At 40.0% G+C, this 13,700-nt stretch overlaps 2 long non-coding RNA genes across 2 annotated transcripts in view; one reads left to right on the top strand and one right to left on the bottom strand.

Moving 5' to 3' along the window:
* Positions 1-4,384: 4,384 nt before the first annotated feature.
* Positions 4,385-9,704, bottom strand: LOC116551247. The gene is made up of 4 exons (XR_004268794.1): positions 9,621-9,704; positions 6,787-6,880; positions 5,534-5,606; positions 4,385-5,167 (listed from the first exon to the last, which is right to left on the bottom strand). It is a non-coding gene; the product is annotated as an uncharacterized LOC116551247 (long non-coding RNA).
* Positions 9,651-13,700, top strand: part of LOC116551248 — a 46,502-nt gene continuing 42,452 nt past the window's right edge. Inside the window, exon 1 of the long non-coding RNA XR_004268795.1 lies at positions 9,651-9,705. This is a non-coding gene — a long non-coding RNA (uncharacterized LOC116551248). The remainder of the gene's footprint in view (positions 9,706-13,700) is intronic.

Genomic DNA, 13,700 nt, shown 5'->3' with positions numbered 1-13,700 from the left:
TTCATTTCTAGAATTCCTTTTTGATTTTTAAAAAGTTTTTATTCTCTTAAATTCTCTATCTTGCTTTTTATTTTTATCAGATTTATGAAGTTTATGTAAGATAATTTCAATACATGGATCGCCTCCAAGTCTGTTTTTACTGTTTTTTCCTCCTGGTTTTCAGAAACATTAAGCTTTTCTCAAATTGCTTCAAACAGACTTTTTAGAAAGTACATTTTGTACAGATGGTTTTAGTTCACCATTCTACCACTGCTCTGGTAACTTTTTATTAAATGACACACATGATATACAAAAGTTTGAAAAGTCATTTGGGATTCTGGATAACGTCAACTTCTTCAAGACAGCATTTACTTTTGCTTCTGACAGGGTAAGGAAAGATGATCTTACTCTGACTTGAGAATGAACTGATTTAAATCTGTGCTCAGCTTTGTGGGGCTGGTCTATTTCTCGTCCACCCTCACTCCTATGGAGTAGCAGATCCAAAATCTTAGTTAAAACCCTGGAGGGTTTGCCAAGATCGCCCTCCTTGAGCTGGCTCTGAATTCCAGCTTTTGTCCACTAGCCTGTGAGACCACCAGGAGTTCTTTTGCCTCCTTGAGCTTTCAGCCATCAATTGCTGCTCAATTTCTCAGCCTCTCTGCTGCTGCTTTGGAATTGGCAAATGCCTTAAAGGGAAAAGCATCCCTGAAAATCATATCCTCTGTGCACTTTTCTTCTCTCCAAGACCTTGGGCACTCAAGTTTTAGTTACTTTGGTAGCTCTTTAATTGTTTCAAACAGACTTTTTAGAAAATATATTTTGTTTAGATGTTTTTAGTTCATGATTGCTAGGAATAGACAGCCCCCCAAAATGCTTCTAACGGTTCTAACATTCTATGCCAGCAGCAGAAGAAATTTGACAAATCCTATAAAATACTAGATGTCTTAGGTTTACTAAGGGGGCATTCATAGCTTCCTGGGTGAGATGGCTCCTATTTGGCCAAGCACAATTCTCAGCAGCACGGGAAAGCTGTGAGCTATTAGCAGCAACCACTTATAGAAGCTGACAGATTGATGCATTAGGTGAAAAGGAGGCCTGGAAAGGCCTCCACAGCATTGAGTACAACAGATACTCTGATCATTTCAGTAATACAGCTGCTGTGGGCTAAATGTGTCCTTCAAAAATTCACATGTTGATATTTAATCCCAATGTGATAGTATTAAGAGGTGAAGCCTTCAGGAGGTGATGGATGCTTTTATAAAAAGTGGTATGGGGGAACAGTTCCTCCCTTTTTGTCCTTCTGTCAAGTGAGGACAGAGCATTCAAAGCACCATCCTAGAAGCAGAGACAGAGCCCTCACCAGACACTGAATCTCCCGGTCCCTTGATCTTGGACCTCCCTGCATCTGGAAATATGATAAATAAATAAATTTTTGTTTTCTTTGTAAGTTACCCAGTCTCAAGTATTTTGTTATTGTAGCACAAGCAGACAAAGATAGCAGCTTTTTAGCTAGGTAGCTAGATCATCCTTATTCCTTTGCCTGTCCCATTGCCAACTTCTTTTTCTTTCTTTCTTTTTTTTTTGAGACAGATTCTTGCTCTGTCACCCAGGCTGGAGTACAATGGCATGATCTCAGCTCACTGCAACCTCTGCCTCCCTGGTTCAAGCAATTCTCCTGCCTCAGCTTCCATAGCTGTGATTACAGTTGTGCACCACCATGCCCAGCTAATTTTTTGTATTTTTAGTAGAGATAGGGTTTCAACATGTTGGCCAGGCTGGTCTCAAACTCCTTACCTCAAGTGATCCACCCACCTCAGCCTTCCAAAATGCAGGGATTACAGGCATAAGCCCCCGTGCCCAACCTGCTAACTTATTTTTCTAGCTTCTAAAGAAGTGGGATGGAGTGGGGCTGAGGATGGGGCTAGGAAGAAAAAACCCAACCCAAAACATACACATGCAAACACAAACATGCACACACACACATAGCATCTCCAACACCATTCCCAGACTACGCACCTCATTCCCTGCTCCAGTGGTATACACCATTCAGCCTGTCTATTGACGTCATCTTGTACTGATCATCAGATCTCTTAGGCAGTGGACTTTCAAGATACCTCTAAATTTGTCACAGTGTCCAGTTAGCCCATGAGAAAACCTCTGTCTCTTCAAAATCTGGATGTATATGATGCTCTCACTGTGGCCTTCTTTCATTGCTCTACCTTCAAGTCTTCTCCACAAGCCTCTTGCTTTTAAGATTTTCCAAGCTATAGCCAGGGCGTGATCTCTAGGTCCAGACTCTAGAGGATACAGTTTGACTTCTCTCTAGATTCTCTCTGCACTCTTGACTGTGCTCTCATGGTATTGCAAGAACAGATGGGATTCTATAGCTCAGCTAACAGCCGGGGTGAGATGTCAGGCTTCCCTTCTGACAAACACCGTACTTTCTCTCAAGTCCTTTTACATGGCATAGAGTAGGAGGGAGCACTCCCTTGCTCTTAACGCAGGAGGAGGGAAGAGGACACAAAATTCTGATTCATTTGACTACAAGGAACAAAAAAACTCACTACAATGGCTTGAAAAGAGGTTTGGTAGGTGAAGGACGGAGAGACATACACTAATTCCTTTTAATTAGTCCCTATTTTAAAAGTGTTTCTATCTTAAACAACAATGGACGAAGTATTACTATGCTTGTCCTTTATGCTTCCACCAGAATGCAGGAATTTTGTACTTCTATTTAACATAAATTGCCATAAGATGCTATGAATTATTAATTACTTGATTCTGAAACATTATTTTTTTAAAAGCTAAATGTTTAACTTAACAGAATTTTTTTCCCCGGAGAGGAAGATTTTCAAGTTTAAAAAGGACACTTAGAATACGGGCTATTACTACACAGTTAGCATTCCCCTCCTACTGAGTAACAGAATCAGCATTAAGGTCTGACTTTTCAGATAATTTCATGTTAGCAACCACACTAGACAAAGTTTTCTTCCTTCTGCACTTTCATGGGCCATGAAATCAGAATATTTTAAGTCGCTATCACTATGTCTGAACTTCAGGAAGCCATATATGGTGGATAGTCATGGAATACCCCTAGCTCATCCTCTTAATTAATTCTTTTCTAAGCATTTACTGAGTGTTTGACTCTGGGCTCACTGCTGAGTTACAAATCCAAAAGCCAAACAAGAGATGGGTCATTTCTCTCAAGGAGCCTACAGACTAATGAGGGAACCAGAAAAATTAATCGATTATTAATATGTGGCTGAACAATGATGGAGATATGTACAGGGTGCTATGGGAACCCAAAAGAGATCAATCACCATGTCTTGGGTGGTCAAGAGGGGCTTTCTTAAGTAAGTGATATTTGAGTTATCTTAAAAGACACATAAGAATTAGCAAAATGATCCTTAGTTTTCTATCTTGGGTAATTGAGTAGATGTTGGTGGTACCAATGAAGACAGAAAATGTGTGAGCAGGAAGATTTAGAAGGAAAGACCATGAATTTAATCTTGAAATTGGTGAGTTTGTGCTATTGGCCCAAAAAAGTAAAGATGGCTGGTAAACATTTAGATATGTAAGAATAAAACTCAGAAGAGGTTTAGGCTAGAAATACTGGTTTTAAAGTCATCAACATTTAGTAAGTATTGAAATACTTAGAGTGAATAAAATCATGAAGGGAGAACATATGGTAGTTTTACATCATATAGTTCATGAGTGTTTTTGAGACTCTGATGAAGAGAATGTGCTCTCCAGAAAAATGTAGGGCTAGACATGGTAGCTCATGCCTGAATCCCAACACTTTGGGAGGCCAAGGAAAGAGGATCACTTGAAGTCAGAAGTTCAAGACCAGCCTGGCCAACATGGTAAAACCCTGTCTCTACTAAAAATACGAAAATTAGCTGGGAGTGGTGGTGGGCACCTGTAATCCCAGCTACTTGAGAGGCTGAGGCATAAGAATTGCTTGAACCTGGGAGGCAGAGGTTGCAGTGAGCTGAGATTGTGCCACTGCACTCCAGCCTAGGCAACAAAAGGAGACTCAGTCTCAAAAAATAGTAATAGCAGGCCAGGCATAGTGGCTTATGTCTGTAATCCCAGCACATTGGGAGGCTGAGGCGGGCAGATTATTTGAGATCAGGAGTTTGAGACCAGCCTTGCCAACATGGTGAAAACCTGTCTCTACTAAAAATACAAAAAACAAAAACAAAAAAAATAGCAGGGCATGGTGGTAGGTCTCTGTAATCCCAGCTACTCAAGAGGCTGAGGCAGGAGAGTCACTTGAGGCTGCAGTGAGCCGAGATGGGGTCGCTGCATTCCAGTCTGGGCAACACAGAAAGACTCTATCTCAAAAAAAAAAAAAAAAAAAAAAGTACATAGATTTTTTGCATATACTTACAGTGAGTATATAGGTTCCGTAAAGCTCATCCATGTATTCCATGTTAAGAAAATACAATATTTAATAAGAAGTGAAATGGATTGATGAGCAAAACTTCCTGAGCCACAGTTGAAGGTATTGATGTCTGAGACAGCATACAATATAAAGTCATCCAAACAAAGGATACTTGAAAAAGTTGCTTTTTCTAACCTACTTTGCTTTCTCAAAACTATTAATCTACATACTACCTGCCTTTGGAACCAGCACAGTCTATAAAATGCTTTGCCACAAATATCCAAAACCAGAGGCAATTTTGAAATATACATGTGAAATGAAGCTGGATCTATTCATATTACAGCCCCAGAAAGTATATATCAAGCTAAAAGTAATAAGTTCCAGTTTGTAAGGATTTTTACAGCTCAAAAGAAATTGGCTTTTCTGAAGATTTCCTTTTCTCTAAGTTGCCAGGGCACTGTGCTTATGCTTCTACTATAAAACTATTTTTATTCCTTCTTGTTTATAAGTCAACATTTCCCCTTCAAAATGTTAGGATCCTTGTAGACAAGAACAGATTCTTATTTATCTTTGCCCATAATGCTATTCCCTCCACTTCCCCAACCCCCACACACCTAATACAGAGTCTTACACATATATTTGATAAATATTTGTAGAACTAACCTGAATTGTCTATCCAATCACAGAATCTTTGTACAGTAGCAAAGAAGAAATCAAAAATGTGGAAGACAATGGAAGCCAGTGGCTCCAGATGCCTCTTGCCAGTTAGGGTCTGATGTCTCTCATTTCTGCAGCAATTGCCTAGAAGAAGCATCACCATAAATAATGTCAATCGGTCCAGGGTCTGCACACCACATTTCCCGTGTTTAGATTACACTATGGAATTAAAGAAAACAGAGGAAAAAATATGAAAGTTCTCCAGAACCAAAAGGATAGAAAGAATTATATTCTCACACCACACAGGAAAATTACCTCTTAGACAAAAGGAGAGTATCATTTATGCAACACAAAGGACAAAACGGGTGTTAGTACAAGAATAGATCATCTCAGGGGTCATAAACTGAATCCTTGTTCTACATAAATCAACACGAATCAACACACATGCAGGAATTAAACCACAATTTGGCCTTGTTTGCTGTATAACATTGTAACCAAGACTGGTACTACCTGACGTCTTTAAGCATTTCACATGAGCCTGAAGGGAGGCTGTTTTCTGACTTCTGCAGATTTACAGTCCCACCTAGTATGAAACAGAACAGAACATGGTTGATGTTTTCAGAAGAACATTTGCTCTAGCCCCTTGTTGATACCTTCATTACCTAACTCCAAGAAATCTTCACTTGCTGTTTACAAACGTAGCACTTTTGCTCCATGCCTATGCACAAAAGGCTAAGTGTGTTGCAATATCAGACAACACGCTTTTTGGAGGTTTGTGTTCTTTTGTTTTGGTCTGGTTTTATTGACTTGCCCATTTTAAGACATCTAAAGGGCACTTAAACCCCAATGACTCACAATTCAAAACATGAAAGAAAAAGCAAGTAGAGACCAATTTCAAACTAGCCTTGATGTAAAGTGAGCATCTTGAAGTTACACAGCCTAGGATAAGCTCTGTCCAGAACTGTAGGTTACCCAAACTGTTTGCCTTTCCTATGGGAGTGGAGGGTTTGTCCTTTTTCTGGGCTGTTACACAGAGGCTGAAGTAGCTTTGGGGAATATAAAGCATTATTTTGGCCTCCAATCTGCCCCCTCACCCCACTGCCAAAAAAGTTCTAAACCAAGAAATTAGTTTGTCCTAGACAAAGAAGGCAGCATAATAAACTCACAGCAGAAAAGAGTTGCTCCTTATTAGGCTGGATGTCTTCTATTTTTACAGTGAGTGAAGTGCTTGATTCAGAAGACCTTGGAAGACAATCAGGCACAGGAGAGGACAGAAAATTGCAAGACTAGAATAGTGACTGAGAAAGGAGGAAAAATAATAAATAGGTCTTGAATTGTGACTACTTAGCTCTGAAAATGGAAATTCAGCAGCTGGGCTTCTTTTTATACGTCCAGTGCTTAACCTGGAATGTTTTCTAACTCCCCCCTATAATACTCTGTCACATGACAAATTCATATCCATCACTCAGGCCTCAGCTCCTATATCATTCCTTCTGTAAAACTTCCATATTGCCATGAAAAGAACTCCTTTGTGTTATCATTTCACTTAATTAGGCTCTTTCTTAGAAAATGCCTCCCTTACTACTCTGAGAGCATCTTGAGAGTCCTAGATTATATTCATCATTTTCTCCCCAGAACCTGTCATTGTAGATGACCCAAAATTTTCTTAATAAATACCTGTTGAATAGGCCTAACTGGCTAAGAAGAAAAAAAAAATCAAGTTTCCAGAGACTTAAAAAGACATCTAGTGGAGTTGCACTCACCACATGTCATGAAGACCCAGTCTGAAATTAGGAAAGCTCACCAGAACACAGCCATTATGAAACCATCCTTGGATGTCACAACCTCTAAAAGGAGCTGGAATGGGGACATTTCAGAGAAGGTTTTATAAGAAATATGAAAAATAATAATCTATTTTTTGGTTCATTTTCCAAAAGGATTTTAGCAATAAATACATTTTTTTCATAAGAAAAAATGAAAATATTTATTCTAAAATATCCCCATGTGATGTATAATGATATTCTGGGCAGAAATGTTCTACACCCACATCAGTTTTACAGATCACATGGGTAAAGAACTGAAGAATCTTCTCCCACTCAGAAATTGCTCAGTCCTGTTTGTGAGCAGCCATTTAATTCTATTCTTAAAAAGAACAATTTAAAATGAATGCAGCATGGACTACTGCACAGATTACCATGGACACTGTCCAAACGTTGCCTCATAGTATGATAGAACCTAGGGCTTATTGAAAAGGGTCTATTTCTTTTCAATAAACTCCTTTTCAAAAGTACATTTAGGAATGTGCTGGGTTACTAGAATTACTCAACTGCTCTATAATTTTAATAACTTTCTCTAGAAGAGTCTCTCAATTCTCTGCAGGGCATCAAGAGGCTTATGATGATCTATATTATGAGCATTCTGAAGACACATGTTCACACACACAGACACCCACATACACTCACATATATGTACATTCACTCCCATTATGCACACTCACATGTTTGCATACGTGTTCACCCATACATATTCTCTGTCTCTCTGTCACATACACAGACACAAACACACACACACACACACACACACACACACACACACTTAACAAGCTGGGAGGCAGCTCAGTGAAGAGACCTCCTTTTCAGAATAGCTATTACCTGGCAGTCACATGATGAAATGGGGGTACCAAATGAGCTTCAGCTCAGTCACCAGTTGTGACTGAGGATATTGTGGTCATCATCTAGTAGCAATCTATGTACTATAAATTGAAGTCTCGTTTGATACCAACACATACTACTGTACACATCCAAATGTCTGCTAAATATTAAGGATAACTGGCAGGTGTTATCAAAAATAATCTTGATATATTTAAATCTCAGAAAAGTATGTCATAATCACAAAACTGGGACTGTTTAAAGCAACACCTCTTAGGCCTTGAATTTTCTCTGTATGGCTTCTCTAACTCAAGGGAACAAATAAAAACTTTGTGTTTCCCATGGATTCTACCTTAGCCATACTTGAAACTCCACTGCATCCTTATGGCAAGTGAATGAATGACTAAAAGAATATGGCAAAACTCTCTAGTTCACATGAACTTTATCCAGGATGAGTCAATATGCAGATGTTTTCCATGTCATGTGGTCCTGCCCTTTGGAGAAACCAAGAGGAAATTAGAAGCATGCCCAAGGAAATTCAGCCTTTCCCAGGTGGGTCCATGCTTAGATATGCATTTATCAGCATCCTTCTCTTCCAGGTGCTTGACTTCATTGTGGAAGCTTCCATCATTTAGAAAAGTGACTGAAATCATGCACATTGCTTTCCATACAAATTATCTTTTTTCCTATCAATAGTGACATGGGAGAGAAATGACTCAGCTTGTACATGTGAACAAAAAGGGAAGAGCTGAGCAATTGTCCAATGACACTAATCAGAGCAGCAGAAAATATGTATTATTCATAGCTTAGCTTTTTCCTTAGTTGAAATATTTTGACCAGAAAATCAGATAATTATTTCAGATCTACACTTCATTTGTCTTATGTAAGCATCATTTCACTTATACTAAAGATAAGAGAATTAACTCAAAGTTTTCGTCTAATCATTTGTACTAAATAAATGAAGTCCTAGACTAGATTTCCACCAGAGTTTGAATAGATAGATGGACAATTGTGTTACACAGAGGTTCTGCATAGTTTACATGACACCCTTTAGCCAAGTGGATATTGAGGGAGATTGAATGAATAGGGAAATGCTTATAGTATTCAAACTAAGAATAAGATCCGATTTGTAAAAGTGATAATATACATTCTGCATCTATTACGTATGTATTACATGTACACATTACATATATATACAGATTAAAAGACATATACAAATCTATCTTTACGAAGTATCATGCCCCAATCATGCCTGCTATATTTTTAGTAGTTGGGGCATCTGCAAAGCTACAACAAAAATTAAAAGAAACAAAAAGGCAACAAATAGGTCTTTGAAATCCATGCCAAACAAGAGCCCTTTTATCTTGAACTAAGCCATGGTGTTCAATTTGTCTCTGCCCCCCAGACGAAACAGTTTCCATTTGGAATACTACATGAAGATGTTTTGCTTTTGTGGAGATAATTGGCTCTAAACAGTCCTAGTAATTAACAGCATCAGGTAGCTCAGGCAGCATTTAGTTGCCCATTGCCTATTTATTTGTGAACAAATGGGAGGGTGTATGGGTGATGGGAACAGATGGGGAAGAGACACAAGTGCTTCATTGGCACCTTGCGTGGATGCCTCATGCTGCCTTCCTCCCTCTGGCACCATCATTAGCGCCTCTGGCTTCAGAGCGAGGTCTGAAGAGCCCGTGGGCAAGTGCAGATGCCACCAGCTGTGCTGGCTGCTTTTCTCTACATCCTGCTCTCTGCCCTCCACTCATGTGGCATAAAGAGGGAATTTCTGAGCTGATACCTTCAATCTCTGCACACTAGCTAAGGATTTTTTTTTTAATAACAACCCAGTAGGGCTGTAGTTAGAGGTTAATTGGGCATAAAGACAAAATGTGAAAAGACCCAGCTGTTCCTCTCAGGGAGGATTCCAAAGAGTTATTATAACTGATTGTTACCTTTCAATGACTCCAGTCTGGTGGCAGTACCAGGAACCAAGGTGGGATCAAAGTCATGGGGAAAGAATGCCAAGATGAGATGCCTGTAAAAAGAAGGAGGGTGAAAGTGCAGGGGAGAAATCATAAAAAGTGACAAGTATAGAAAAGGAACTAAATTCAGAGAGCCATAATATAATTCTCTAGATAAACACAGAGTAGGTGATGTTTATTAAGCAATTACTATCTACCAGACACCACTGTAAGCAATTTTCAGGACACAACACTGTGAGATTGATATCAGAACTATCCTCATTTTACATATGAGAAAACATGGGCTTTAAAAATGGTTTTAAAAGTGGTTGAATGCCATGTATCTGTTAAGTATCATACTGTGATTCAAACCAGAGAATTCCCTTCTGAAGGCTCTCCTGGGAGTCTGGGAGTCTGGTATTCTGCTCTGGATCAGTTTCTGTGTAGCGGAATTATTTCTAGTGGGTTGCTGAATTTCAGCATCTATCTCTATAGACAAGAGCAGCCATTCCAAGCATAGCTGACCATCTCCTGCATTGGAATCACTTGACAAACTTAGTGAAAACATAGATTTCCCGGTCTTTTCTAAGTCTAATAAATCAGAATCTTTAAGGTGCTCAAAACTGCATTTGTAATTCCTCTGATAATTACTAAGTTCAATAGAGCTTAAGGATTGTTCAACCAGATGACCTCAAAGTATCTTCTGAATCAAAAATTGTAAGGCACTAGTGGTTGCTATGGCACCCAAGGAAAGCATTGCACTCAAATTTTGCTTATTTAAAAGAACACTCAAAATAGTAGCTCTCATTCAGCAGTTTTATACAGTATAAAGTGTTTTTACATACAAGAGGTGATTTTGATGACTCTCCTTTATTCCCAAAATTTAAACCCGTCTTTGAAGGGTTTCTAAACATTGAGGAAATGAAACACCTCAGGTTTAGGACTATTCAAAAAATGTCCACAGCTGTGGCAGTATTTTTGAAATTAGACCAGTTGGTACAGTTTTAAAGGAGTCAATACTCTTTTGGACATACAAGCACTTTCTAAAAAATAAATAAATAAAACTTGATTACCCTGGTGACACCTCCCAAACAGTAAAATGTGTTCCATTGAGCCATCTGAAATTACTTTTTACTTGCAAAAACAGTGATGGCCTGTAGCTAAACCTAAAATGTGTGCATACGTGTGTGAATGTGTACCTGCAGGGGCTGGGTATAGGTCCTGTGACTACAGTATTTAAATATCAACATGCTTGTTCCTCGTAATGCAATGCTGCCCTCTTAGTGCATTCTCAGTAGATGTTAAGTGATGATATTAATTATGAAATTTCCCACTCAACTTCCCAGACTGTGTCCTAAGTCCTTAGATCTTAATAAAAAGGTAAATCTTCACAACCACAGTAGACCAATAAACAATCAAACTAAGAATCTACTAACTTTTTTCTTCCCATCCATTCCTAAACATAATCCAGTACATGTGCCTCCAGACCACAAGAGCCACAGCATTTTCCCCGATTACTCTGCATATGTGAATGTACTGTGTCTTTTGAAAAGCAGCTTATCATCCAATGGATTTTGTAGGCAGCATAATTTCTTCCCACTATTCAGGCCATTTTCTTCCAACTAAATATTCAATTGTTGCCACTAAAAATATATCAATAGGATAAAGAAATCTAAAATTCAAAAATTAGGCAAAATGACATAGATTTTTATGGATTGAATGCTTCAAGAAACAATAAAGCAACTGAACTCACTCTGCCACGTGAAATATTTGTGCCTTTCTCCCCCTCTGTGACTTCCTCCATGCTGCCCAACTCCAGGTGCCAGTGAGACTATTTGGCAGCAGAGAGCTCTAACTAAAGCCTCTAGTAGCTCTCATTCAGAAGTAAAATTGTTGTCTTCCTCTGATCCTCAGATTATGGAGATGAGGAGATGAATGTACAGCACTAAGATTCCTTACCGAGATAGCTTTTCACTCTTTTCAGTGAGAAAAGATCAAAAGGAAACTGGCTAATTAGCATACCAAAGGAGACAAAACCCCTAGAGCTTTATCGTTGTTGCAATCCAATAATAAACACCCGAGTACAAAAAAGATTATTTGATAATGACACACAGAATTGAAAGCCTTTGAAACAGCAGCTTCTAGAAAAAAAAAATATTTTTGGAAGGGAAAATATCCATAATTATACAGAATAATGGCTACACATTGGGGAGCGGCTCTCTAGTCCTGTGAGAGCTGCTTGCAGAACTACTTTGCCTAAGAACTGTGGTGCAGATTGCCTTTATCTGCAAAACTCAAAATGCCTACAAAAGGTTTTAAATCCCTTCCCCAGTAAACATCCTACCCTTTCATATTTCCAAAAATTAAACACAGAATTTGTGTCTTAAAAACAAGCATCCCCTGTTCCCAGACCAGCACCCAGCCAAAGGCTTGTGCTCAAAACCAAAGAAATTTGCAACTCTTTGAGACTAATTATCCTCTCTACAGCCTTTTCTGGTTTAGAAACTCTGGTACTCTCTACAAATATGGACTTTTTTCAAGGGAGAAGAACAAAGCAACTCTTTAATTATAAACATGTTACTCTAGGACATGTGCATAGGAATCCCCCAGGCCTATAGAGAGACAGCCTTAAAAGAAATTCAGACCCAGTGATATGGCTTGGCTGTGTCCAAGCCCAAATATCAGCTTGAATGGTATCTCCCAGAATTCCCACGAGTTATGGGAGTAACCAAGGGGAGGTAATTGAATCATGGGGGCTGGTCTTTCTTGTGCTATTCTTGTAATAGTGAATAAGTCTCACAAGATCAGATGGGTTTATCAGGAGTTTCCGCTTTTGCTTCTTCCTCATTTCTCTCTTGCTGCCACCATGCAAGGTGTGCCTTTTGCATCTCATCATGATTCTGAGGCCTCCCCAGTGATATGGAAATGTAAGTCCAATTAAATCTCTTTTTGTTCCCAGTTTTGGGTATGTCTTTATCAGCAATGTGAAAACAAACTAATAGAATAAATTGGTACCAGAAGTGAGATGTTGCAGAAAAGATACCTGAAAATGTGGAAATGACTTTGGAACTAGGTAACAGGCGGAGGTTGGAACAGTTTGAAGGGCTCAGAAGAAGACAGGAAAATGTGAGAAAGTTTTGAACCTCCTAGAGACTTGTTGAATGGCTTTGACAAACATGCTAATAGTGAAAGGAACAATAAGGGCCAGGTTGAGGTGGTCTCAGATGGAGGAGGAACTTGTTGGGAACTGGAGCAAAGGTGGTTCTTGTTATGTTTTAACTAAGAGACTGGTGGCATTTCGCCCCTGCCCTAGAGATTTGTGGGACTTTGAATTTAAGAAAGATGATTTAGGGGCGAGGAGGATCCAAGATGGCCGTTTAGGAACAGCTCAGGATTGCAGCTCCCAGTGAAAGCGCAGAGGGTGAGTGGACGCCGCATTTTTATTGCCCACAGGCTAGGAAATTCCCAGGCAGAGGAGCTCCACGGTCGCCAGCGCGGCTGTTTCGGCCAACATGGCTGTGCCGGCCAGCGCCGCTGCTTTGCCCCACATAGCTGCTTTGTCGGCGCCCCAGAGCAGCGGTTCTCCATACAAAATACACCAGTCCGGGTGCCCTTTTGGCTGGCGATTGGAGCCACGGGAAGTCGCCCATTCGTCTGTTTAAAAAGAGGACTGAGCAAAGAACCAGGACAGTAGATTCCAGGGCAAAAAAAAAAAAAGGCGCCACAAACCCCAGTGCCGCTGTTTAAGCCGTCGCAGTGAGTGGCTGCAGGGGAAAACAAACAGACTCCGGTGCCTCTTCAACAGGCGACTGGAACACCAACTTAAAAAAGGAACTGAGGCAGGGAGCCAGGCGATCAGGCTCGGCAGGTCCCACCCCCACAAAAGAACAGCAACCAGAAACTCTGGATTGAGAGTTTCACAGAAAGCGCAGCTGAACCCGGGACGGTCCAGCTCTGTGGGGGAGGGGCATCCGCCATTACCGAGGCAGCCCGCCGTTGCCAAGGCAACCTGCCATTGCTGAGGTAGCCCGCCGTTGCCAAGGCAACCCGCCATTGCTGAGGCAGCCCGCT

Source organism: Sapajus apella, unplaced genomic scaffold (genome assembly GCF_009761245.1).
Source record: "Sapajus apella isolate SASKATOON/1434 unplaced genomic scaffold, GSC_monkey_1.0 scaffold9, whole genome shotgun sequence".
Classification (NCBI taxonomy): domain Eukaryota; kingdom Metazoa; phylum Chordata; class Mammalia; order Primates; family Cebidae; genus Sapajus; species Sapajus apella.
This window is presented reverse-complemented; position numbering and strand designations above follow the sequence as displayed.